We start from the raw sequence: 25,737 nt of genomic DNA, 5'->3' as shown, positions 1-25,737 counted from the left end.
AATATTTATTTATTTTTATTACATTTATTTATTGTGTGTGTGTGGCCAGCTCAGCCCACCAGGGGGCGGGTCTGGCTGGCATGTGGTGCTGGGGATCAAACCGCGGTCCCTGTGCTTTGCCATTGTTTCAAGTAGGTGCTTTAGACCACTGGGCCATCTCTCCAGCCCCAGAGCCCCTTTCAAAGACTCCAAAGATACGGTGGAGGGTGAGCCCCAGGCATTGGAGTTCCCGGCTCTTCCGGTCATTCCACTGCCAGCCCACTAGAGAGCGCTGCAGTGCACAACTGTGGGATCCCATCCACAGAGCAAATTTCCACAAAGCTGGACCAGGGCGAGGCCTGGATCTGCCTTTCTAGCAGCGATCAGGTGACACCTGGGGTCCCATGCACACCGTCACCCGCATGGCTGTGTAAACTCAGGTGCTTAGTGTCCTCTGCTTCATTCCATGCCCAAAGGATACACAGACCTAGTGGCTGCTGCTGTGCAGACACGCATCTCCTGGAAACATTCTAAGTAGTAAACAATTCTGTATGACACTGAACTAGGCTCCACATGAGGATAATATGCAAACATGACTCTATGCTTCTAATCATAAGGGAAAAGAGCGGAGAAAATTTCATTACTTCTTGCAAACTTTAATTTGAGATAATTTGCTTTCTCTGGTTTCAACTATAGGCACATAACCTGCATTTTGTAACATCTTATTGAATTTTTTATGAAATATTCTAATGTTTGTATTTGCATGTTTGGGAATCATAATTCATATCCATGACTTCCCAAGGAAGTAAGTATATATTTATATTGTTTTTATTAAAGTCCTATATGTTGCCAGAGATATAACTCAGCAACATAGTGCCTACCTGGCAAGATTGAGGTCGTGAGTTCAATTCCTGGTACCAAAAAACAAAAAATAAAGTCCTATATTTGGATCTAACCCACTTTGACAATATAAATTCTACTGCAAATTTGTATATGCAATTCCAATAATAATCAAGGGAAATAATAATCCATTCCTTTACATTTAAAGAACACCAATTAAATACATGGCTGCTTTTTAATGGAGAAGATAAAGTGCTTCAATAGTGGTAAAACATCTCTAATATTTAAGCATCACTTTTACAACTCTAAAACCAAGAACTTTACCCCTAATTCCACCAATCTGACAGTCAAGCAAACAGAAGTCAACCTAATAGTGGTTTCCTAGGCGACAAGCACAGAGAGGGCCACTGGGAAAAAGAAAAGAAAGAAAACAAGAGAAAGCACTGCAGCATTTCCAGGAGGCTGAAGAAATGCATTCTAATTGTCCAAATGTCACAAAGACAACAATATTGAAAATCATTTCATTGGATATGATACAAAGCAGAATGCCATTTTCATTACGGTAAACGAGGTGTGGAAAACTAGAAAAATTAGATTCTCTTCCCTTGCTCTGAATTAAGCAGGGGCGGTCATCAATCTTACTTGATTTTATAAAGTGTACATACATTAGTACAGATTTCTAATCTGGCTCCGTAGACTCTGTCTGCAAATACAAGCTCATGTGGACTCCACGCTGGAGCAGAGGCCCCCTGAGGACGGCCAGTGGCGTGCGAGGATGAGCCAGCAGGGGCTCCTGGTGCCTGCACCTCAGCGCACACACAGCACAGCCGCCACCAGCCCTGCTCCCGGGCTCTGAGGGGGGCTCGGACTCACTCCTAGAGGCCTCCAGCTTTTGATTTCCTAAAGTGCAGAAGGCGGGTATAGCACAGTGATACAGCACCTGACAAGCGCAGGGGTGTGAGTTTGACTCCTGGAACCAAACATTAAAATTTAAAGAAAAGAAAAGTGCAGAAGGGCTGTTTTGTCTTGAAATAATGTGAACAGAGAAAATATTCTACTCTAAGCCATTTAAAACTTTTTCTTGGGCTGGAGAGATAGCTCAGTGGTCTAAAGCACCTACTTAGAACAAGCTTAGCAAAGCATCAGGGACCGCGGTTCGATCCCCCAGCACCACATGCCAGCCAGCCCCGCCCCCTGGTGGGCTGAGCTGGCCACACACACACACCACTCTCTCTCTCTCTCTCTCTCTCTCTCTCTCATAAATAAATAAATAAAATTTAAAAAAAAAAAACTTTTTCTTCATAGGACCTAAAATTGGACAGCTAACCTTTAAAAAATAATACTGGAAATGTCCTACCACATAGTTGCTAAAATGTTTAAGTTCACATTAGCTTTTACAACCAGGATGCCACGTGATCTTATATCTGTGTCAGGAATATTTGCCTGGATTAGAAGCAATGTGCTAAATGCCCTTAGTCCACACCAGTACACAATACATCCTACAATCCCATGAAATAGTCAATATTTTCACCCAAAGAATCTCTTCAGTCAAATGCTTAGTCAATTTAGGAATGTAGGTCAAACTGACTGAGCAATTCAGTCAAAACCACCAATATTATAGCTTCAGGCAAATGTTACTAATGTGTGTTTCTAATAATACACTTCTCAGTGATTGCTCAAATTAAGGCAACGAATAGATACATGGAGATTTCAAAAATGAAAATGGTCACCATTTGTTTTTCTTCCTACTACATATGCCCAACAAAGCAAGATCAAATCTTATCACTCAGTTTTCAGACCCAATCACCTACCAATGAACTCCATGAGATTGACACTAATGCTTCAGCATGGGCAGCCCTGGGTTATCATGGTTCCATTTGTATGTATTTTACTTTTTACATATATTTGGTGTCAAGTGAAACTAGTATACTGTAAGGTATGGCAGTTATGACTGAAAAATTGATACGTTGCTGAGTAGAATCTTGCTAATTTCAGTTTATTTATATTGGATTTTTCATCTTACCCTCCACATTATCTTATTGGTTACTATACAGAAGAGAGAGCATTCACACACTTCTCATAGAAACAGGCTCATTTATACATAAACACAAAAGAGGCCCAAGGAAAATTTAAACAATACAGCCATCAAAGGAACCGTGAAAGGGTTTCCCTCACAGGCAGAGACTGAAATAATGTGACATCTGTCAGAAGTCTGACAAGCCATGTTTGGTCAGGAAGGTGAACAAGGAGGGAAATGTTAGACCACTCACCTTTCATCTCACTTCCCAATAGTTGCCAGGAAGCAAACGCAATGCTTTGAGGAATTTACGATAAATGATTTAGATATGGGTAGAACGTCCATTTCCTTTTTCATAGTTTTCAACTCCAATTTATATTTTCCTTTTTCATGACTCTTTATTTCCTAATTATTGTTTTTATTACTTGAGATATCAACACATTTACCAATTAATATCAAATATACTAATTCCTGGGTTTTTATGGCATCATCTATGTAGTTACACAAATGATGTTAGGCTTTGATTAGCGAAATCAATGAGAAATAGCACTTACTCCAGCATGTCGTCACTTACTGTTCAAAACAATTTATGATGAGGAAGTTAATTAGTATTAATTTATTCCAAGCAACAGTCTTCCAATTATGCATCACACAATTCACAAAAGACCAGGAACTGAACACTGCTCTTATTTTATGAGAAAAAAAAAACCCAAAACATCAAAACTCTCAAACCTTTAAAATCTCAATTTCCAAAACCCTACATATGCTCTAAGGTACATGATGGGTAAAAACCACAATGACCCAAGTGCAGTATCTTTCAGAAGGATCAAAAAATGTTTTGACACACTGTACCACACTTTATATGTGTTTACATTTCTAAAAGGAGAAAACAAATTCCTACTGAAACTATGCAACAGCCTTCCTATGGTTATAAATTAACCATAAGAATCATTAAGACTATAGCGGCTATTGGACAAATGTCTCCATGTCTAAAAATATCTACTGAATTAAAATATTTTTAAAACCCATTAATATTTTGATATGATAATTAAATCACTAGAAAAGAGCAAAGGCAGGGAAAGGCCCTGTCTTTCTGCTTCCCAGAATAACTCCTGAGCTGGCTGGCGCACAGCATGAACAACAGAGTGCTAATACCTACATCCAAAAGGGCAAAAGCCAGCCAGATAGCTCAGCAGACTAAAGCACCTGCTTAGGCACAGTGCAACAGCTAGGGTTTGATCCCTGGTGTGCCGTGTTGGCCCCACTCCTAGGGCACACTGAGAGGCAACTGAGACTGGGCATGATGGCGTGTGCCTGTAACCCCAGTGCTTGGGAAGCTGAAAACAGGAGAATCACTACAAGTCTAATCTATAGAATGAGACCCTGTAGACCTTGTACTAAATACATTAAGAAAAAAAAAAAAAAAAAAAAAAAAAAAGGCAGCCACAAGAGCCTGGAAGGGTAGGGTGCCCCACCCGAGGTGTTGCCACAACTCTTGAAACTCTAAAGAACGCTGTGACAGCACAAAAGCCACATTGATGGAGTGGAATGGACAAATCTTCAAATCCTTACAATTACAGTCAAACCTGTGAGAACAGCCTCTTTCTGAACTCTCCCCCCACCCCCCCCACCCCCCGTGCAGTACCAGGGATTGAACTCAGGACCCTGTGCTTGCCAGGCAAGCACTTATTCTACTGAGCTATCTTCCCGGCTGAATCTTCTTTACTCAGTCCAGGTAGTACAATTTTCCTGGCTTACATCTCCTACCACTAGTAGTGCAAATGAAATTGATCCAGTCATCTTGCAATAGAAATTAACTGTGATAACCAACTAGGTATCAACACAAAGAACATATTTCTTCCGCATTTGATATAAGGGGTTTCTAGATGGGTTCATAATATTGTAGGCAGCCAAGTTAGATAAAAATATTATAGGCAGTCAGACAGGGCCAGGCCCTCGAAGGAGAAAGCACAGAAGATGAGATGCCTTACAACTGTGGGAGGGGCGGATGCTCCTGCTGTGAACCAGACCTAAAGACCTAAAGGCCAAACAAATGCTAAACGAGTAGCACCTGGGATTGATATTCTAAATAGGTACCAATCACTTGGAAAGACCCAAGTGAGTCACTAGCCCAACCCCCAACAGAAAGAGACCCTATCCTGCATTCCAACCCCCAACAGGAAAAGACCCTGTCCCACATATAATCCCATTGGTTGACCATAGTTTTGTCCCACCTCCTGTCCACCTAAGTGAGTTCCCATTCTCTCTACCTTAGCCTCACATGGTTTTACACTATAAAAGTCCCTGGAAGAGACAGCTTCCCGGGGACCTACCTGCTCGGGCCCCCCTCCTGTCCTTCTCTTGGTCAGGAGCTTTCTTTCTCTCAATAAATATATTCTGCTCATAACCTCCGTTTGTTCCTAAAATTCATTCTTCGGTTTTAGAGAACACGAACTCGTGCAGGTCAGGTCGGGAGATTGTTTTTCTCTATGTCATTTGGAGGTTCCCTGTATGGTTTAGAGGTCACCCACCCGAGACCAGTTTTTCCTCCCTGTATCAATACCAGTGCATGAGAGCAGATTATTACATTTGCAGGAATTTCTGAAATTTGAAAGCTACATGAAGTCATTACTGGAGTACATTAGACTACTTCACTGTGTTATACTTTGATGTGCACTGCCAACACACTTACTGCGTCTTTACAGGGAATGCCACACAATGGCAGGCATCCCTCTCCAACTCCGCATTCTGTGATGTCACCTAAGTATCTGAAACTGGCCAAAGTGAACATATTTTCACCATAAAAACAGGCAAGTGCTGCAAACCAGGTCAGCGTGCATTCCAGTCAGCCAGCTGAAACACAGTGACCAGCCTACCAGAGGATACACAACACCAGCCACATTTTTCCCTATTTCTTGGTGTCACCAACAATCCAAAGCACTATAATCCTCTAGAGCCAGTTTATCAAATCAGAAGAAATACTATCTGCTAGTGGCCTGAGTATAAGCCAGGCCAGCCAGGGAGCAGAGAACAGAAAGGCTCTGCCAGGCAGGGAAGGCAGGCGTGAAGGCAGAAGCTCAGCTGAGACACTCCGAGAGCCCCAGGGTCTATGACACGGAGGACGGAGCTAAGGCTGAAAAGACAGACAGATACCCATGAGACCATTCTTACCCGCTCCTAACAAAGTCTTTTTCTTAACTTTTTATAAACAGTAAAAGCTGCTAAAGTTTTTTAAGCAATAGGCTATAAAAAAGTGATGAATTTCTATGCAATCATTCCTAAATCAACTGAAGAAATGAGCCAAAAAGGTTGCCCACAAGAAGATACAGACAGAATGAATAGAATGCAGGCCTGAGATGTAAAACTTCCCAGATAAAACCACACTATTAGCAAAAAAAAAAAGTGAGGCAGCAAGTTTGAGACAGATCGTAGAGCCTTCCGCTCCATTTCCAGCTCAGTGAAACCTTTTTGAGTATGCACACACAATGCAACATTCTTATTTACTTATCATTTAGATGCACACTCAATTCTAATATAAACATTATTAAATGTATAAAAGGATTGAGAAATTTAAAATGTTGAAGTAATAAAGACATTTATAAAGCTTTAAGGCCTTTCTGCACACCTCAATGGTTTTCAGTTGCACCTCTGAGACCACGAATGATGCCTGCTTTGGGGCAGTCAACAGGAAGGGCCAGCACTGCACAGCCATGGAGCCACGTGAGTCCCCAGGGTCTGAGAGGACGCCGGGAGAACCTCTTCAGCCCTCTGTGATCCTGCCTGTGACCACATTCCCTCACAACTGCCAACGGATGGCATCACATGGGTCTGGCACAACTCCTGGCAATCAGTTTCACTGGGGGCAAATCTAAAACGGCATGCTCATTAAATCAAAAGCCATTCCTTCATTATTTATAAGAAAAATAAAAACCTCAAAGTAAGTGCAGTGGCACCGCATCTTGGCACTCGACTGGAGCCAAGCAGATGTGCCCAGGAATGCCTCCCGGCAAGCACAGTCCACGTCTGCCACACACTAGGCTTCCTGTCACCAGAAAAACTATGAGAGCATGAATAAAGGAAAACTGGAGCAGAGACCCCATGCTCACAACACTGCTAGGAAGATGCACCTCCATGTTACCCCACGGGGATTCAGCACACAGATAGATAGATGCCAGCCTGAAAACCGAAGCTGGAGCCAAGGATGCTTGTGACTTTAAACTGCTTTTAGGTTTATGCAAAATAAAACCAATGTAGCCAAATGATGATCCTGAATCTCACTCCCTTTTAAAAGATAAAGCCTACTGGAGGAAATGAGTGATGCTGGGCATCCAGCAGGACGCACACTGCTGGACACAGAACCCACAGCTGGGGTGGGCAGCAAGGACGGTCCTGGCAGAAGCTCTCAGGAGCCAGTGCACCCCGAGCACGGCTTCCACGAAGCACGGAGCTGTACGGACAGCAGTAAGAACAACACACAACACCGTCAAAACCTTTTTCTTTTTTTTAACAAAAGGGGAAAAAAAGGAAAAAAAAAAAAAATAAAAGTTGGAGGAATGTAGACCTATAAATTCCACTCCTTCTTTGAAAAGTGATTAAGAGATTAAGGATTTGGCCTTTTCTGTACAAAACGTAGCACAGAGTAAGAGAATAAATGACAAAGAAAAGTTGCTCTTTGTAGAAATATTGCAGATGATTGATAAAAGGTATGAGAATAACAGCACATCGCAAACGCAACGGAATAATGGAGCTAAGCAATATTTACCAAAAGCTGCTCACACAACTGCTACACTTCATGCATCTCCTCACGGAATCACACAACACTACTTAAGAGACACTGCTGCAGAAAATTCACATCACAATCCCACAGAGACTCTGCGTCTCAGTTCCCGATCACAGGAAGCACTGAACACAGCAGCGCAGGGGTGCAGAGCAGGGGTAGAGGACGGCTCGGCGAACACGAGGGCCACGGTTCAATGCCCAGCATCAAAGCAACGACCGAAACCCAGTAGACAGAAAAATCCAAAGAAACCGCAGAGAAAGAATAACCCACTTCAGTGAAGAAATTTTACAAAATGTATCCACATGCATCTGTGCCACGAGCAGAGTGGGGGAGCAGCAGCAAACTATAAACAAAGGGAACTTCAGGGCTGTGTCAATAAATACAATGTGTAGACTGGGCCTGGATTTTGATATAAACAAGCCAAATAAAAAACCACACTGACAAGTAATTAGAGGTATTGTAATCATACTAGTGTATAGCTTTAAGAAAGAACTATTTTGTTAAACAGCACTGGGTTATATGCAGAATTTTATCTTTTAGAAATATATACTAAAACATTTGCAAAATAAATGATATAAGGTCTGTAATTTGCTTCAAAATAATCCTGTTTGGAGGAGTTTGTGTCAGCATGAAAGGAGCTTGAGCAGAAGTTAACTGTGAAACCGACAGGTAGGTACATAGTTGCATGGTTTATATCTACAGTGTCCCCTGCCGGGGATGGTGTGCACGGCTGTACTCGGGAAGCCGAGGCAGGAGGATCATTGCGAGCTCGAGACCAGCCTGGGCTACAAAGTGAGCTGAAGGCTAGCTATGAATAGCAAGACCCTGTCTCAAAAAGACCAAATAAAAAGTCCCCGTGAAGCCTCTTGGCCCCATAGGTGAGGCTTTCAGAAGGTGACTGGATCGTGGGTGTGACACCCATCTCCACATTAGTCCACTGACAACATATCTGGGTGTGATGCTGGGAGAAAAAGCCGGTGGGGAGAGGGGGCTCCCAGTGGGCGCGGCCCGCAGGGATATTACACGCCCTCCTTCCTGCTGGCGGCTTCCGCCTAACCTGCCACAGACTGCTCCCTCCACGTGCTGCCCTGCCTTGGAGCCAGCTGACGAGGGCCTGAAACTTCTACACACTGTGAAAGAAAAAACCTTCCCTCCTTTACCTTGTGAGTGTCAGGTATTTTAAAAGTCCCAGCAACAAGACGGTAAGCTAGACACAGTATTTCAGTATTCTCCTTAGTTGGGGTACGTTTAAGTGGAGCTCACAGGCACAGCCCTGGCCTAGCAGCTGTGAAGTTCTAGATTTGATACCAAAGCTGTTAAAAAAGAAAAAGGACAATGAGCTTGTAATCTAGACAACTATGAAGATAAGTGAAAAATACGTAACAATGATATGGAATAGTAAATAGCCTTTTTCCTCACATAGGGTTGGATTTTTTTAAAGGCAAGCTGCCTAGAGTTATGTATTTATAATAATCATTTCTATAGCTCTTTCTGTTCCACTATGCTGACTTTATACAAAACTCATTCAGAGGCAGTTTAGTTGTACTCAAAAGACTTGCTAAATCCAGCCTCCTGAAGTACAGCTTCTCACAAGTTAAATGAGTTAGATGGAACATGAAATTTAACAGCATAATTAGTTGGGCCAGATGTAACCCAAATCATAATTTACTTAGATGTACTTTCGCTTTGAAAAGTAACAAACACTGCTGTAGTCTTATTTCTTGTATGTTTAAGAAAGATTAAGCACATTCAATCATAATCAGTTACAGTACCCACACAGCTTAGCATACTCAAAAAAAAAAAAAAAAAGAAAGAAAGAAAAGTCAAGAGGCCACAAAGCAATATAAAGAAATGGCCAGAACTCTTATTTTATTTTGATGTTTTCAAAGTATATTACTAAAAGTTACTCAAAAAGATGATCTTTACAAATAGATTAGTAAATATGTTGGACGAAAGAACAAAAACAAATTTCTAACGTGAACAGTGTAAAATCTACAATGAAGCTCAAAACTGACAGAACAGACCACAATGTTGAAAAGCAGTCAGATACAGCCCGACTTCACTATTTATTAGCTTCATCTGACTAAAACTCCCTCAAAAGTACATCCAAGGGAAAGGCACACGTGCGATATGCCCTTCAAGGTCAGAATTTACCAGTGCTAAAAGCAAATCCAGAGAACATACTTGGAGAAATTAATTGCCTTTAAAAAAAAAAAAAAAAATGTCCCCTGAGTCTTAAGAATACTATTTTCTGGGCGGCAGCTCAGAGGATTAAAGTGCTGCTTAGGCAAACGTACCTGCGCGCTGTGCTGACCCCACTCCTAGGGCTCGTTGAGAGGGCGACTGAGACTGGGCTTGGTGGCACGCATCTAGAATCCCAGCACTTGGGAGGCTGAAAACAGGAGGAGCACTACGAGTCTGATCTACAGAGCGAGACTCTGTAGACCCTGTACTACATACATTTTAGAAACCCACTACTGTCATGTCACATATGTCATTCAGATTATTCTTTAGCCTTGCTATGGACATTCAAAGTAAAAATCAATTAGCAACTATATAAGAGGAATCACTGTATACAATAGCTTAATTCCCAAAAATAAAGTTATGTTCCCAGCAGTTGCTCAACTTCTTTAGTTCAAAATCATTTGTATTTCCTTTTACTTTCTTTAAAGTTGACAAGAGATAATAAGCACAACTATACAAGTTAACTCAAACTTCCCCAGAGTGATAGAACCTGTACTGAGATCTTGAAAAAAAACACAGTGATTTGCTAAGCCTTGATCATCAAAGAAGAATGAAGACAGATGAGTAACTGTAAAGAAAAAGAGGGCACTTGTGCTTTTTTTTTTTTTTTTTTTGGTGGCAGAACCAGGGATTGAACTCAGGCCCTTGCACTTGCCAGGCAAGCACTTATTCTACTGAGCCCTCTCCTCAGCCCTAATCACTTGTGCTTTGCATGGAGGTATTCTGTAAGTGTGGCTCGCAATTTTCTTTCCTAATAGTGTACTTCACTGGACCCTGATCACACATCTACAACTGAAGGCAGACATGAAAGTTATTTATGCATCATTTAAAGGATGTATAAATGTAAAAAAAATGAAAGATTGTACTCATTGAAAGATATTATGCAACATTACTGCAACATAAACACACCTATTTCAGGAATTTGATAAAGAAAATTAAACAGCCAAGTGCACTGTGGGGCCTGGATCTGCTGACGTTTGCTAGTCAATGAGTGGGCTTTGCTCACACAGCATTGTCTCTCATGCCTAAGAGAACCTCTAGTTCTTTAAAAAAAACTAGTGGATACCCCCAAACCCACTATTTCCCAATCAAAAGAAGAAAATAAGTTGACGTGATATGGAAAGACTTTTTTCCAGGCATCATGGAGCATGCCTGTAATCCCAGCATTCAGGAGGCTGAGGCAGGAGGATTGTTGCAAATTCGAGACCAGCATGGATTACAAAGTGAGCTCTAAAGGCAGCCTGAACTGCATAGTGAGACATTGTCTCAAAAAGACAAGTCAATCAATCAATCAATCAATCAATCAATCAAATAAAATGTAAGTTTAAAAAAAAAATACAGAAAGATTTTTTAACACTTGTGCCCGGAAAAATCTATCAGAAGTAATCTGTGGTGTTCCGTCCGGCCCCTACGCACAGGGTCTCACTACATATGTAGTTCAGGTTGGTCTTGAACCCACTATGTAGGCCAAGCTGGCCTCGAACTCAAGGTGATCCACCTGCCTCTGCCTGTCAAGGGCTGGGATCACAGGGGCGCACCACCACACCCAGCTCTTTGCTCATTTTAAGCCCTGTTAGGTGCAGAATTGTTATAAACACAACTGATACAGAGGTTCATGAATGGAAGTTACACCCACTACTTAGCTAAAACAAGTTCATACATGAAATTTACACCAAACTTAACAGTAACATAGGTCAAATTACAATACAGGAAAAATGAAAAAATAAGTTCCTTACTTAGATCCTTACTAAGATAACTTTCAAAGCTTAAAAGACAAGTAAAACAATTAACCAGAAAAAAAAAGAGTTGGAAGGGTACCTGGAAGAGAATGAAACAGCCTGGTGCGTTCAGCATTCCCTCCGGTACATAATTTTTCTAATCAGGATTTCATGCAGCATAAAAGTCAATAATTACTACAAAAATTCTTTTTAATTATGTTAATTATTTTAACAAGCAAAAAATATCAACTAACTTTGTTACCATGGATTATTTCTACAAAGTGAACACAATTATACACTAAGGGCAGGAGTTTCATTTTTACAAATACAATTCTGTTGAGCTCACCTAAATAAAACAAGGCCTCAGGGGAACACTAACCGCATGGCCTGCCTTCTCTGCTCATTACTTTCTTCCATGCCATACTCAAGATGAAAGCCCAAGAATATCACTGTTGGGTCAAATGCTCATGCTCATACCCAGGGTCACCCGCTCAGAGAACACTTCACACATACAGTGGTACCTCAGTTCACGAACTTAATTCTTTCCATCTTTCTGACTGCAAACTAAACTAGACAAGAAACAAATCAAATTCAATGGTACATTCAATGTTGACAACCTTATGGGCAAATCTGATTGGGCTCCTGTCCAATGCAGTCTGCAATCAGGCTCATGGACAGAATTAAGTTTGTGAACCAGGGTACTACGGTAAAGCCAGGCTGGGCAAAGCTCTGTGCTGAATTCCTTCCCTAAGCTGGGTCCCATTCTCAGCATCACACAAAAGGAGTAAAACAGACCAGTACACTACAGACCTAACCTATCCTGTACCCATCTAATCATCCCTGCAGCTTTATTCTCCTCAGACTCAGCTGTAGTTAACTATGGTCCAAACATGAAATGAAAGTTCTGGAAATAAGTGGTGAATAGTGTGTAAACTGCATGCCATTTTCGGTGATATGATAAAATCCTGTGCCAACCATTCCATTTTGCCTGGACAAGAACAGGCCCTCTGTCCATGCTGGATACGTTCCCCTCTCATAGTCATGCAGTAGCCAGCTTGGTCACCAGCTTGACAGCAGGTGTAGCAAAGTGTATTTCTCCAAGTCGCCCTGATTTTAAAAATTAATGGTCCCGAAATGGTAGATCATGTAGCTGATAATTTGGGTCTCCCCAAGAGTAGCCAGAAAAATGCTTCCTGACTGAGTCATCTTACAGGAGACAGGTGAGACAGTGCAGTAAGAGATTCTGAATCAGAGAACGACACCACATCCATGCACCACAGTGTACTGTTTCATTCCATTTCGTCAAGGGTTATTGCTGCTTATCCCTTACTACCTAGATTTAACGTAGGCTTTATCATTGGCTTTCAGGTCTGGAGCCGCCCAATTTCAGGCACACACCGGGGCCCTGAAGCTCATCTTCTGCAGAGATGGGGGCTGCTGCACCCTGTGCTCCATGAGGCAATGGCCACATTCTGATCCCCAGAACTTGCCACTGTACCTCACGTGATAGATGTTACTGTGCAGTTGTGATGAAGATGAAGACCTGGACATGAGACTTTCCTGGTGTCACAGACCAAATGCTTTATGTCTCCTTTAAATCCCATTATGGTATTAGCAGTCGGGGCTTTTGGGAGTCCCCGCCCTGGTGACTATGATTAGTGCCTTTGCAGGGGAGCTTTAACCCATTCTCCAGGGGAGGTGGGGGCAGGAAGAAAGAAGAAGCAGGCTCTCACCAGAAATTAGAGCTGGGCTGGCGATCTCGCACTCCCCAGCCCCTGGGACGATGAGCGACACATGCGGTTCTTCACAGGCTGCTTGCTCTCAGCCTCCTGAGGAGCCCCAGACACCAGGATTACCTCAGTGGGCTCAAGGTGATCACCTCAGCTGTGGGAGAGCAAGAGGGGAAAGCCCGAGAGAGGTGGTGGCCCCCATCTCCTGTCCACCTCGCTCCCCAGAGCTGCTCCTCTGGTGCTGGCCTCCCCAGCCTCACCACGAGTCCAGGACCCACCCTGGGCTCAGTGCTGCTTTTGTTCTGCTATCCACTTCCTGATTCATCAACAACCTCACTTTCTGCTTCTGTATCCTCACCTTTTTATTCTGATTACAAAAGAAGAACTACTATATTTTCAAAAATTAAAAACTAGAGGAGAATTTCATATAACTTAAGCAAAATGATCACCAGCTGGTTTTTATTCTAAGTCATAAATCTTCAGGCTATAACATCTCTGCCAAGCAATAGGATATTCTTTTTCAATTCATTAACACAAATGCTATATTTAAATAAATACTCCTCAAGTAGATTTAAATAACAAATTAACCAATGGATCAGCTATGCCCCAAACTGACACTTTAATTAAATGTGATGATAGGTTACACAGCCAGCCATAGCCTCTCTATCAAGGCTTGCTCCACATTGTGGCTGGGCTGAGGCTTCTGTCACTGATCCGATAGTAACTTTCCATCTTTCATTGTGAAAATTACCTTTTAAAAAAAGATTTTTCTTAAGTCCCACGATACTTCTATGACCTTTCCATATACAACCTCACTAAATACCAGCTGCACATGTGCATCTATGCATGCACGTCCTCCCTCCCTCTTCATATATACATATATATCTATCTATCTATATATATATATATATATCCATCCATCCATCCATCCATCCATCCATGCCAAGGCACAACGACAAAGAAAAGGACACCCTGTACTGCAGCACAAACAATGGTAGCACAGGCCACAAGCTCTGGTGGCTGCAGTTATGTGTCTTTCACTCTGTAAGGAAAAGTTTGGAAATAAAATAGCTGCCAAATCCTAGCACAAAAAACACAGAACACAGAGAGTGTTCTTCACAGGAGCTGGAGCAGAATGCACTGGAGGACTGAGAGTTCCGGTGGACACAGGCTGAGGGTTTGCACTTCTCAAAAGAGGGCAAAGCCCAAGCTGGGTAACCGACACCGTCCTCCTGGTGACCGCTCCTGAAAACTCTAGACTTGCTCTAAGTTTAGGTGTTTCCAAATGTCAAGATGGGCAAAATACTAAAGGAAGCTTCAAATCAAAACATGAGGAGATGTTCACTGGACAGAGCTGTGTTTCTGGGAACCTGGTTGAAGCCGTGCTCAAGAGCACTTCTGTGTTCACAAACCACACTGTGTTTTCAGAGAGGTCATTCACAAGCAAGAAAAAAAATGATTCGATAAGATACAGATAATGATGAGTCAATGATGCAGCTGCGGGTCAGTGGCACACCTGGAATGCTGAGGCACACATTTGCCAGGCTGAGGCAGAAGGATTGATCTGAGCATGAGGCCTGCCTGAACCACAAAACACGGCTCTGTCTCACATAGAAAAATAACATTAAATTACAGTTCAATATACATGACACCAGCTGGCCAGATAGCTCAGTGGATTAAAGTGCCTGCTTAGGCAGATGCAGGGACCAGGGATCAATTCCAGGTGTGTCACGCTGGCCCTGCCCCCAAGGTTCACTGAGACCTCAAATGAGACTGGGCATGGTGGCACACACCTGTAATCTCAGCCCTTGGGATGCTGAAAACAGGAGGATCACTACAAGTCAAATCTGTGTAGTGAGATCCTGTAGACACTATACTAAATACATAAAAATTTAAAAAAAACAACATGACTTATGTAAATACACAATAACCTAATGAATTAAATTGATTTTGAGGTCTTTTCCCCTTTCAATCTAGCCCTCACAGAGACAACCAGGTGCCCACTCAGGGGCAAGTCACCTGAGGTGAGTGCATCACAGGCCCCTTCGCCACACCGGCTGCCCTGGCACAGGTCTCCCCTGCCTACCCTCACTGGGACTGGCACGGCCCTTCTGAAATGAGACTCACCTCCAGCTAGGTATGGGAGGCAGACAGGAGCCAACACAACCAGGAGCAGAAGCCATTTCTGACATTCAAAGCAGTGAAAAAAATAAATAAGCAAACACATTCTCAAGAAGTAAACAAGAGATGTATATCAAGTACAGCAAGAAGAAAAGAAAGGATTTTATCAGCCAGGCTTTCAAGCTGACAAAATAATCCATACTAAGAGTCTCTCTGTAATGCACACTAATAGAGAAAGGAACGTAAATACTCAGATGGAACAAAGGATGAATACAAAAAAAAAAAAAAAAAAAAAAAAAAAAAAACCTGGCTTATTCACCACTGAAAAATCTCTGTGAAACAAGCATTTTCATATAGTTATTTTTTTTTCTATGTAACACACTTCTTATTGCTATTTGTAAATGGACTTCATTGCTTTGATCTAAGTCATACTTTCCGAAGTCGGAGCTACATGGCAGGTGAGTACAACTGCTTCCACATTTGACAGGTAGATACTGAAACCATAGGGTCAGGTTATTTCCATAGAAAGACAAGAGTATAAGGCAGGACTTGGAGGCTAGAGGAGCATAATGTTCCGGGCTTAGGCAAGTGAGCAAGAAAAGGTGGTTAACCAATACACCATGGGCCATCTTTTGGGCAGAAAGATTGAAAGCATAAAATTGTTCTTACCTGACTTCAGCAAGTTTGAAATGACACTGACAGCATTGTGCATAGGGGTTCCAATCCAAAATGTCTTGGTCTGGTTTCAAAAGCAACTTCTGCTGAAGTCTACAGTTGATCTCCCTTAAAGACATATCTCAAGAGTGCAGGGACACCCCCGAGGCAGCACCGAACCCCTGGCAACTCTCTGTGGGTAAGTTCCAAGGGGTTGCTACCTATAGGTCACTGCAATTCATTCAATGGAGAAAAAAACAAAAAAAGACTTTAAAAAAGAATATGCCTAGGATCACTTGACACTGTTACTATGAAGTATAAAATAACTTCAATGTATTTGTGAACACTTTTGAAAACTGAAGTGCTTTGGTTAGCCATATGGCATGAGAGGGCAGGAGCTCAGCATGAATAAGGCCCTGGGTTCAACTCCCGACATTGAAAAAAGTCAAGTGCTTCACACAGACATAATTAAATATACAACTGTTATTTTACTGAAGATAAGTTGGAGACATGGATGCTAGACAGAAATGCAGAGATCCTTTGGTCCCCAAGTCAATTATTTGGAAATGCCACAAATAAACAGAGAGATCTTGACATGCATACAGTGAGCATTCACAGCTTTTCCGCAAGGTTATGAAAATCATGTCCACATGTCCTTTAAACACCACTGCATCCTTATGGTCTCAGTGAGAAAAAGCCATGCACATGCTTAAACTTTCACATGTTCAGTGGGAGGAGAGGATTTCCGTGCCAAGGAAGCATACATAAATGACACAAGACCCTGAAAATCCCACGATGTTACTGTGAAGTACTCCAGTGGACAGACCACTAATGAAACAGCACAACCAAATGAAGCAAGTGATCTCCTATATTTTATTAGTGTGTTTTAAACCCTAATATTTCTTGTATTCTGCTGCGTGGAAAAAATACATCTGGCTCGTTTTTTTATTGATGAAACATGTGAAAAGGCAAGTTTAAAAATAATTTTACAAACTAAACTACCATATGTTGATTGCTGGTTACTTAATTGGAAAGCAGAGTAAAATATACCTCTTTGTGATTGCAAATATTGGTTGGGGGATTATTTGTGGTTTTTAAATGTAGTCTTCTGGAAGAAACTTGGTTCACAGGCACGCGTCCACTGAACTGCTGTCGCCTGACAAGCCTGTCTTATCTGCCAAATTGCTCATTAAGTTTGGCAATTTTCACCTGCGCCTCCAGTTTATATTTCAGCAGGGAATAAACATCAGTCTGCTTTTGCCATCTTCCACATCGAGCTTCTAACACCCCCTAGCACCACCGTACCCCACACACACTGTGAAATCCTGCAAATGTGCTCACCTTGTGTCTACACCACTATTTTTAAAATGTCAGTTCAGCTTCCAGCTTTGGAAGTGAACTTAGCTTAAATAAGGCAAAAAAAAGAAAGAAAATTCAAAGTAAGCTCAGTATTATATAACCAAGCATGCTGACCAATAATTTACTTGATTAACTAAAAAAGAAAGAAAGAAAACATATGCACACTAATTGAATTTAATTTCTGCCCTAAAAAAATGTTCCTTTCAGGAAGTAGTCCAAATGGGGCACAGGTGGCAAGAAAGCAGAGGATTCCTCTTCCAATTGGATCTGACCTATTCAACCTTTGTTATAGGTCTGAAAGGAAAGCACTCCAATTTATAAATAAACAATGGAGGTAACATGGCAACCAGAACAAAGAGGGAGCTTGGAGCACGACTCAGCTCTTGCCTTTGCTCCATTCCACTAAGCCCTGCCAATGAGCACTGTGCCATTGAGAGGTAGATGGGAGGAAAGGAGACACACAGAGGGAGGAAGGGAGGAAGGAAAGAAGCGAGGGAGGGAAGGAGGGAGGGAGGAAAGGAGGAAAGGAGGGGGAGAAAGAAAGATTTTTGTGGGCAAAAAGCACCAAAGATATAAAACAAAATGTCTGAAACCCCACAAAACAACTTCTGATGGAATACTGTTTTCCATTTCGCAGAAGTAAAATATTCACCACCAACCCTGCAATTAGCTAGAAAATTACAATAATTACAGCAATTTTGTATCCCATCTCCAATCCAATTAATAGATATATGACCTTGTCAACATGTAATAATCAGATTGCATCTACAACAAAACTGGATGGGTTTATATGCTGAATAGAACCTGCACAGTAAGAAAGTAATTATTTGAAAGACTGAGAAGACCATTTGTACGCTATGCTCTGCTTCACAACTTCAAAGGAAATACAATAAGAATATTTCTATTTCAATATATATTTAAATCAGATCAAAAAAATAATATTCTAATACCAGTTAATGTTAAAAGAATAAATCTCTAATGCAAAGATCTTGGATTCTCTAGGAAGATGAAAGCCACCTATATATTCATAAGAAAAAATTAAGAGATCAAAAGGAAAAGTTATATTAATTTTTGATACAATTTTTCTATAACACTGATATCTAAGTTCTAAAGTTAAGAAGTTAGTGAGATCTTACAAAGAAAATAACACTGTTTTAGGAAAAAGTTTTAACTACTGGATAAAAATTAACTGCAAGGGGCCAGCAAGATAGCTCAGCAGACTTAAAGCGCCTGCTTAGGCAAGCACAGGGACCACAGTTCCATCCCTGGCACCCCATGCTATGCCAGCCCAGCCCCCAGGGTGGGCTGAGCCAGCCACAGTCCAGGTTTAGTGGCACATGCCTATAACCCCAGTGCTGGAGAGGCTGAAAGCTGGAGGATCACTAAGAATCCAAGCTGAAAGGGAGACTTGTAACAACCAAATATATTAAAAAAAAAAAAAAAATTTAACTTCAGGGCCCAGGGATAAAGCTCAGTAGTTCAGCACCTGGACTACTGACAAATCCAAGGTCCTGAGTTCTATTCCCAGTTCTAAAAAATAAATGCATAAATATATTTATTTTTAAAAAGTAACTTCAAAATTAGCATAGTTTTTGGCAGAGTGTGATGGCAGAGTCTGAGGAAGAGGAATCCTGTGAGTCCAAGGCCAGCCTAAAATGCACAGCAAAACCTTGGTTCAAAAAAGGCAGGAGAAAAAAAAAGTCAGCATAGCTTTGAAAAGGTTAAAACTGTTAAAAGTATTAAAAGATACTAAAATGAAATGTAATGAATTAGAGTTTGCCAAAATTTTTATAGCAATACTATTTCCAGAAATTTTATCATCAATAGGGCATATGGCATTCCCAAAGAAACTTGAAATCTCCATCCGATCTTCTGCAGAAAACACTGAGAAATTAGAATCGGTGAGATGAACATTTCTAAACCCAGACTACCTAGCCCCAAATGTCTGACTTCTATATTTAAAAATTCTTGAGAACTAAAAAGAAACATTACAGAATGAAGGAACTCACGCCAAGGTGACTGATCAGTAGATGAGCAGTGTTCCCCATACATGCCTGGTCTCTCTAGGCCTGTCGCCTTGAATGCTGAAAACAGAGAGGGTGAAATACACTACCCAAGTGACCCCATGTGCACACTACCTGAGAAAGGGCCTGAAAATAGGGGGCTCCCTCTGTCAGCACCTCGAGGGCCGCACCGAAGTCCACAGCACTCAGGAGCCTTAAGGGTTCCGTTGCTTTTAAAATCAAAAGAAGCTAATGAACTATAAATTCAAAGGAAATGTTTTCATTTGTCTTCTGTATTCCAAGAAAATGCTCATCTTAGAACCCACAAAAATCTATTACATTTCTCATAAAGCAGAAAAGATATCAAAATACAGTGTTTAAAATTATATTAAGTATAATGTTCTTATCAACATCACTGAAGTAGGAGACACCTATAAAAAACAAAGTACCTAGAGTCCAAAAACATCATGAGGCTCTCAACAGTTCTTACCCTGCTTTATATAAAAAACACACATTTAAGAATTATAAAACAGAGTAGACCTCACCTGTGCTCTTACAATTAATTAATGCCATGTTTAACTACACATGAAAACTTCCAGGATGCCAGGATGCTAAAGACAGTGACCTTGTTGAGAAAGTAAGCAGCCAAGCCTTCTGCAGCCCAACTAGCTCCTACTTAATTCCTTTTAGCAAAATGAAAGGACATTGTAAGTCAGGGGTATACCCGCTGATGTAGCAACTAGAAGAATTTTCTGAGGAAAGACCCCTCATGGTTAGGAGCATAGGGTGATGCTGCTGTAGCAAATCTCCATCTACTCCAAACTCTGGATCCTGTCTCCAGCTTGGAAACCCAAGAGAAAGCACCACAGGTCACACAGTGCCACTCCCCACCAGCAGCTGCCACCTGGCACTCTCCTCTTTCCCACTCTAACACCCCCTGCCCCCACCCCACCTCAGCCTAGTTAGAGTTGTAGCCACAGGGATGGTGCCTGGCTCGGTGTCCAGTGCCCAGCTCTCTCTTGATAGACAGCTGTTATACATTCTCGGGGGTGGTCTTCATCTAGTTCCACACTATAAAAGCTATATTTGTTGCATGTTTGTACAGTGATAGCATTTTGATCAATTAAGTACTAATGACTAGTATGATCGCACAATAGAGTCAAATTTTACATCATCATCTGAGTTAATTTTCTAATATATTTTCTTTTTTGCAGAAGAATATGAAAAGAAATGACTGATAAAAGGTGTTCATGCATAAAAAACATACTGGGTTAAAATTGGGGACTGTACACAATGGAAGAAAAAAGGATAAGGAAAAAAGTAGCAATCTTTCTAGGTATTAAAGTACTGCCCTATAAATGTTTCCTTTTTAAAATGCCTGTGTTAAGGATAATGTTAAAGATATTCAAAAGTAGAATAATTTACTGACTCCATAGGTAGGTTGTTGCCTACAGCCCTAGCCTGTACTATCTAAAGCAAATTCAAGACACATCATTTCAACTATAAACCATTCAGTTACATACTAGTAAAAGATAAAGGCTCTTTAGAAATAATTTTAATATTATTATACCTAAAGAAATAATTCCTTAATATCAAATACTCAATTAGTGTTCAACTCTCCAATCAGCATGGAAATGTCACTCATTTTTCTAAAGCCTCATTTTAATCAGGATTTAATACAAGAACCACACGTTATAATTGGATATTCTATTTTTTACACTCTCCATTAACCCATAAGCTTCCCTCCGCCTCTGTTCTCGTTTGCCACTGGTCTGTTCAGGAGCCAGCTGACTGTACCTCCAGGTTAAATATGCTCTGCACTGCCCAGTATTTCCTATAAATTGGCAATGAGACTGGTGTCTGATCGCTTCTTGGTGAACCTTTCGTTAAGAATAATTCATAAGTACGTGTTATTCCATCAGTCAGCATACACGGGTCCACTGTCATTCCATTATTTATTATTATATTTTATGTTAGCAGGGGCTGATGATAACTTTAGACCATTTTGTGGTAATATTCACAATGCCTCAGATTTATAAAGAGCAAGTGTTCTCTCCCAGTTCTGAGCTGGAAAACCCAAGATGGAGATACCTGATGTGGTCCTTACCTACACACAGAGCGATCCCACTCTTTCATAAACTCTGGGGCAGCCCTTAGGACTCACACACCTCCCACCAGGCCTCCACCTCCTAACCCCCTACACTGGAGATTGCTTTTAATATGGTGATTTCGGGACACACATTCAGACCAGAGCAATGATCGATAAATAACACAGGGCTACTGTCTCTTCACTGCTTCATTTACTAGCTGGAATACTTACATAAGAGAAAAGTTCCTTCTTAGCTACTAGTATTTGGTTACTCTTTGATACCATTCAGTGTAGAACAGACCGGGACTTGTTTCACTATTATCCTTTGCTTGCTTGTTACCATCAGGAACTCTTGAATCTATTGATGTTATCCCCCCACCACCATTACTGGTACTCTAATTCCGCCATCTTTGCCCAGGAGAGTTCTCAGGTTAGTGATTACTCATAACTTCTGTTTTCTGATATAACAGGAGAATCTAGGATCATCTAATGAAGTTCCTGTCCAGACCCAAATTCAGCCATTTCTTCAAGGACCTCTAACCTCTGTTGTAGAAAATGTCACTTCCAAAGCAAGGACATGCAAACAGCTTAGCTAATTGGGTTGCGTATCAATCCTAGAGCTGTTCATTTGTTCTTTAGAGGTGCTTGAGATTGAACACAAGACTTTCACACTGAGCTACATTCCAGCTTTTTAAAAAATTTCTTCCATTGAGAAGGATGCCACTAAGTCAGTAGGTTTCACAAGCTATGTTTGAACTTGAGGTTCTCCTGCCATAGGCCCCCAGAAGGCTGGGAATGCTGGGGTGTTCTGCATGTTCAGTTGTAATTCTCAAACTCTTTACTGAACACAGGAGATTCCTTCTCTTTGTTTTATCTTGCTTCTTTTTTGTTTTTAATAAATAAAACATACCATGGATTCATAAGTATGTGTCCTACCCAAATCTTTGGGTTTTTGTTCATTGTCCTCTAACCTAAATCTGTATCCCTTTTCTTCTATTCTAAGGATCCCAAATCAACAATGAAATAAGGAAGGGCAGAATCAGAATACAGTCCAAGCATGTCTAACCTGAAAATCCAAATGGTCCAAAATCTGACGTCCTGTGAGTACTGATGTAACACTGAAAATGTAAAGTTCCACAGTTCACTTTATAAGATGTATCACAATACGAGGCAGGCAGGCGCACAAAAGCTGGGTGTAGTAGCACACACCTGTAATCCCAGCACTCAGCGAGGCTGAGGCAGGAGAATCACCCTGAGCAAATTACCGATGTAGGAAAATGTTTTTTATAGGCTGACAAGATAGCTTACTTAGTGTAGGTTCAAGACCTAAGAACACAGAAAAAGAAACAAAAGTAACTGCACTAAAAATATGGTATAAAATTCAAGATGTCTATACAAAGTGTGATGAACTTCAGAGAATTTTGTGTTTAGATGTAGATTAGTTCCAACCCTAAGACATCTTGTTATTTGTATGTAAATATCCCATAATACATATTTTTAAAAAACAAACCTCTAAGCCCCAAACCCCTCTGGTCTCTCATTTCAGGTAAGGGACCTGTGACCCACCTAAAATTCCACACCACCCCATCCCACAACACCCTCCCAGCAGTTCAAAAGCAGCAGTGCTGACTCTACCCGCAGACAACGGGCTGCTTTCGCTCGGCAGCTGGCTTTTTCCTTCGCAGGTAATCTCTCCTTAGTGGCTCAAATAACTGAAACATTCAGGTTCTATCAATAGTTATTCTTCATATGACCAGCCACCACCTAAATACACATTTATGCTTAGGGGTTTCACACTCCTTCCTGATTTGAAGAATTAGGAATTACTCGTCATTAACATTTTGTTACGAATGATCGTAATTAGTATTAATTATGATCATTTTGAAACGCGGTTTTAAAACTTAAAATGCAACTGCTTTCTAATCACATAAAAAATAATATCGTTAGGAAATCAAATGCACAAAACAAGGAGTGTAAGTGCAGTTTGTATTTCACTCCCTGTATGTTATTTTGTCCCTTCCCTATAGGTATATATTTTTATTATTATCCAATCTTATGTCATTTTCCTACCAGCAGGGCCTATTTCATCTATCTTTCCATTTCCTGAGATACATCTCTGGCATTTAGAAAAATTTACATTTTTATTCTAGTAATCAAATATGTAATTTTTTGTGCATCTCTACCTATAAGCAGCATTCTTTTCTTGCTGCACATTACTTACTAACAGCAATTTTATTACCAGCTGATAACCACATTTTTACCCTCTAGTTTAACATGTCCCAACCAAGCCACCTACAGTACACACACAACCGCCCCGCTGGGCGGCCTGCGCTGCTGGTGGCACAAATAGCGCCCATCACCTTTATCAGTCTTTTAGTAATAAAATTAATAAAAAGCCACCTGATGACATGGGTTCATACCAACTGGCAGCGAGATACAGGAATCATGTCACCGCTGTGAGCGTACCAAAGGAGCGGTTCACAGTAGTGTTCAATAGGCTGGATTCAATGTGTTCTCCTAAGTTTCAGGCACTTCGGGGTTTCTGGCCTTGGCACAACGGCCTCTTAGCTGGACAGTGCTGTGATGCGAGGAGACCACTTGGGGGGCAGGTTGTGGCGCAGCGTCTCTGGCTGGGGCAGCATGGCACATGGTACTGGGGACCGAACCTGGGTCCTAGCCCTTGCCAGGCAGCCTAGCCCTTGTCCCTCAGACTGACAAGCTATCTCCCTAACCTCCCCTCCCCCACATAAATTTCCTACCATAGTTCTTATACTGAATAACAGCTCAGAAAATTATAAACACAAAATTTTATTTCTAGCAAAAGTATCTGACTTTTCTGAGTAAATCTCCCAGAAATGCTTATCCCAATTCCTCAAGTACATGTAGAACCTCCTCACAGAGACGCTCCTGGCCCCTACCTCCTCTGTCCTAGAGATGTCCCCAAACAGCAGCTCTGCCAGATCCTGAAGACAACTTTAGCCTCACATCTCTTCTTCCCCAGTTCCTACAAAGTCCAGCTAACATGAGCAGTGCTTGTCCCTGAATGGCTATGAATCTGTGAGACTGAGCTGTGTTTCCCCAGGTAGCCTTGTGATTCCTTCTCCCCTCTAACATTCCAATGAAACACACTGGAAAAAGAATCCAGGTACCTTAACTGCAACAACTGCTACTGGTGTGAATTAATATAAGCACCGTCTATTAAAACGTACAGAGCTGCCTGATTCTCTTGCAAAAGACGTTGGCCTAGGTGCTGAACTTAATCGCCTTCTGATAGAAACAGATAATGAATTCCATTCACAGGAGCAGGGATGGATAACACAAGTTGGCATCCCTGTAAATTAAGATGAAATGTGCAGAGAGCAAGGAGCGCCCACTTACTTGCACGAAGGACTGAAGGTGTGACCTCAATTTCACTTGTTGCTTGATAAGGCTGGAAGGCGGACACGTTGTTGGTACCAAGCTCACTACCAAATATCTCTGGACTCTGGGTCCCTGTGGAGCTGGCGCTGGTGCCATCACCTCCATGATGTGGGTCTTGCTCATCAAACACAGCTACCAGCTAGAAAAGAGCAGTAAATTTGCATCTGTAAACAAGTCATTTCAATTGCTAAATAACAATATATAATATTTTGCTATATACCATTTTGACATAAATCCAAAGTGGAAAAATATGTCAAGTTGTAAAAAGCAAGACCCCCAAAGAAATTGTGCTTCCCTTAAGTTTGATGCTTTACTTTTTTTACATTTCTGAATTTCATATCCAAAACTGTAAGGATGTAAAACAATAAAACTGGTACCACACAATGGCAAAACCAGGATGGATCTAAACCTTTTTTAAAATACAGGATATAGGGCTGGGGGAGATGGCTCAGTGGAATAAACACTTCCCTGGCAAGCACAAGGGCCTGAGTTCCATCCCCGGTTCCGCAAAATAAATAAATAAATCAATAAATCATAAATTCAGGATGTGCTGCTAAGTAGAACAACAACTGCCAAAGTGTGTGTGCACATATGAATGAGTATACACACATAGCTGAACAGCCACATGCATGCACATGATATAAGCTACCTTCCACATATGGAGAAGGGGATATTAAAAACCATACATGTGGCCAGGGAGATGGCTCAGTGGAATAAGCGCTTCCCTGGCAAGCACAAGGGCCTGAGTTCAATCCCCGGTTCTGCCAAAAAAAAAAAAAAAAA

At 41.4% G+C, this 25,737-nt stretch overlaps 1 protein-coding gene across 15 annotated transcripts in view; it reads right to left on the bottom strand.

The window, feature by feature from the left end:
* Pard3 (par-3 family cell polarity regulator) overlaps positions 1-25,737 on the bottom strand; it is a 543,836-nt gene that overhangs the window by 376,817 nt on the left and 141,282 nt on the right. For 12 of the 15 annotated variants that reach the window (XM_023701951.1, XM_023701947.1, XM_023701952.1 and 9 more), the window contains exon 2: positions 24,913-25,093. The gene's annotated coding sequence lies outside the window, so the exon portion shown is untranslated. Of the gene's footprint in view, positions 1-24,912; positions 25,094-25,737 lie in introns of those variants that run through there. The other 3 variants (XM_023701946.1, XM_023701949.1, XM_023701950.1) reach the window with 1 other exon arrangement.

Source organism: Octodon degus, unplaced genomic scaffold (assembly GCF_000260255.1).
Source record: "Octodon degus isolate 3935 unplaced genomic scaffold, OctDeg1.0 scaffold00144, whole genome shotgun sequence".
In the NCBI taxonomy this organism is placed as follows: domain Eukaryota; kingdom Metazoa; phylum Chordata; class Mammalia; order Rodentia; family Octodontidae; genus Octodon; species Octodon degus.
Note: the sequence above shows the minus strand (reverse complement) of the source record. Positions and strands in the feature narration are given on the sequence as shown.